The 2706-nt window shown below is 38.2% G+C and overlaps 1 non-coding gene across 1 annotated transcript; it reads left to right on the top strand.

Moving 5' to 3' along the window:
- The first annotated feature begins 540 nt into the window (after positions 1-540).
- trnal-aag (transfer RNA leucine (anticodon AAG)) lies at positions 541-619 on the top strand. The gene has a single exon. It is a non-coding gene; the product is annotated as a tRNA-Leu (tRNA).
- The last annotated feature ends 2087 nt before the right edge of the window (positions 620-2706 follow it).

The raw sequence follows: 2706 nt of genomic DNA, 5'->3' as shown, positions 1-2706 counted from the left end.
GAGAGGTTAAGCGATGGACTGCTAATCCATTGTGCTCTGCGTGTGGGTTTGAATCCCTTCCTTGTCGCTTGTATGCTCCCTTTAACCTCCTCTTTACCACAAGTCCTGCATGCGGAATGCTTCGTACCTGGTCTGTGAGACCGTGCTAGAGGGGAGCGAGAAAAGCTAGCCCTGGGTCTAGGTGTTTCGCAACCGTGGGCTGTATTTCCATGTTGGTTGGACACAGATGCTGTAAGGCTGACGGTCGCCACTGGAGATCCACGCAGATCAATGCAGTGCTCAGTCCCGAAGACAGCGGCACGGATCGTGCACCTTGATTGCAAACAGACTGGGATTCAAGTTCATATCAGCAAACCTTGTCAACAAGAGCCTAAGGCTCTCAATCCCACTTTGCAAAACCTTTCCTGGGTTTGGATCTTGAATCACGTCTGGTAATGGAAGCGTCGTGGTACAACCATTGCTACCGCCTGCCAGAGTGCCTCTCGTTCCCGACCTGGCAGGCCTCCCTTGACCACAGCCCCACAACCTTCCAATTGCATGGGTAGCGTGGCCGAGCGGGCCAAGGCGCTGGATTAAGGCTCCAGTCTCTTGAGTGTGGGTTCGAATCCCACCGCTGCCAGCTGAACTTTTGGGTCGACAACAGCAGAAGGTTGTTCCTTCACCCACATCTTCAGGGGTGTGCGGTTGAGCCTTGCAGGCCTTAATGCTGAGTTCACAATGCAAGATTTTCAAAGTTGTTGGGTCACCATTGTTTCACACTGCACGACTATCTATCGGCTTTATTTCTGTGAATAGAATAGAATAGAATAGAATAGAATAGAGATAGAATAGAATAAATTTTATTGTAATTGCACATAAGGAGTACAACGAAACTGTGGGTGCTCTTCTCAACAACAGTGCACTGAAATATAATACAATGAAAGAGCATAGCAAGTAGTATAGAAAAATAAGAAATAAATAGGAAAATAATAAAATATTTAAGAAATACAAAAAAACATTAAACCGTCCAAGGATTTCCTATAGAAAATGATACAAATCTAACCCAAAAAATAATCTGTTTGCTGTTTAAAAACAGATAAATTATATAGTTTAGAGATTTCTGTTTTTCAGGATCCTTTGATAAATGCAGTCTGCACCTCGTTGCTCAGGCTAGAATCTGTCAGTTTTGTATTCAACTGAAGTTGTGAATACTGTCACTGTCCAATCTTCTGCTGTAAGTCTGTTTCCAGTGTAACCTCAGAGTGCTGCTCTTCAATGACAGCAGAGGATCACTGAAGTCCTGTAGCTCATCCACATCAAGATTGGACATCTTTTATTGTTATAGATAGCTTCTCTCTTCACTGTGATTGTAAGAGGGGTTATTTATAGACTGTTGTATCAAAATCCCAAAAAATTTTGTTCAGAACAATTTCAGAAATACTCAAAATCCTCATCTTAAACCAAAAAACATGCCACAAACTCTGTCAGATCACATTTCCCTACATTTGGATAATTAATATGAATAAATCTGGATGATTAAACCCACATCTGGTCTGATTGTTTGTAAAAGGCCATTGCCTTAGCACACATCCTGCAAAGCAACACGCATTTCCAGGATGTACATGCATAATTACACATGAACAAAAAAAATAATGAATGAAAATGCAAGAGAAAATGTCAATAACTTTTATTAAAAATAGACAGCAACAACATGTGACCCAATGGCTCAGATAGCATCAGTAAAAATTTTTAAGCCTGAAACATATAGATTTGTGAATTTATTGTAATTAATGTGTAGTTGTCATGTTTGAAAACACTTTGTTTTCATTTACTATTTCTTTCAGCTGCATGTTGCCATATTTTTTTATTTATGTCTGCGGTTAACTGATAAAAAGTTGCTGTAGTTTTTAGAAACCTTTTGTATGTGTATGTGCTATCTGATGTTTTTGTAAAGCCTTTCAGTGACTCTGTATCACTGTGCTTCTACTCTAAGAGCACAATGATAGAGTGCAGAATCTGAGAGCTTTAGTCCTCTGATATTAAGTTCAGTAGAGTCTCTGCTTGTTTTTAACTCTAATTGACGATCATCAAAAGTTCTCCTGATCAGGTCCTGACCATGCTCCCTTTATACAGTAAAATCTGTAGTGCGCTGTTAGGATATTGTTTGTACCAGTAAAGATAAATCGATCACTGCTTGACTCATATGAACATTTCAGAGTAACAGTCTCTGTTTCTTTCTTGACAATGTTGGCATCTTCATCTGTTGGTCCAATTTTATCAGCAAAACTGTAGGTAACATAAAGAAATATATCAGTGTGTATCAGTAGTTTTTGTAAAACAAATATTGATTGAAGAAATTACTAGGTTAATACAAACATGAGTATTAATTAATATAATTAAGTAACTGATTATAAATCCATTGTAATTATTAATACAGTTGATTAACAAATGAAAATGAATTACCTGTAACTAGAGTGAGAATCAGTGGTATGTATCTCACTATGTACAGTAAGTTGTATAGTTGATCCATTTCTGAACACAGCTCTGTGAGGATTCTGTATAATAGTGCTGTATGTGCTGAACTTTACGTCTCTAGAAGGACACACCCAGGAAGTGATGCAGTTGTAGTGTAGAGTCATTAATATGTCTGTGTTGTATTTTAAGATTTATCATCTATACAATACTATAAGCCTTTATCTGTTTGTGTGGTTTTAAATTATTTGTACA

The sequence above is a fragment of the Hemibagrus wyckioides genome, unplaced genomic scaffold (genome assembly GCF_019097595.1).
Source record: "Hemibagrus wyckioides isolate EC202008001 unplaced genomic scaffold, SWU_Hwy_1.0 Contig15, whole genome shotgun sequence".
Lineage (NCBI taxonomy): Eukaryota > Metazoa > Chordata > Actinopteri > Siluriformes > Bagridae > Hemibagrus > Hemibagrus wyckioides.
The sequence above is the reverse complement of the archived record's forward strand: the minus strand, read 5'-3'. Positions and strand labels throughout refer to the sequence as shown.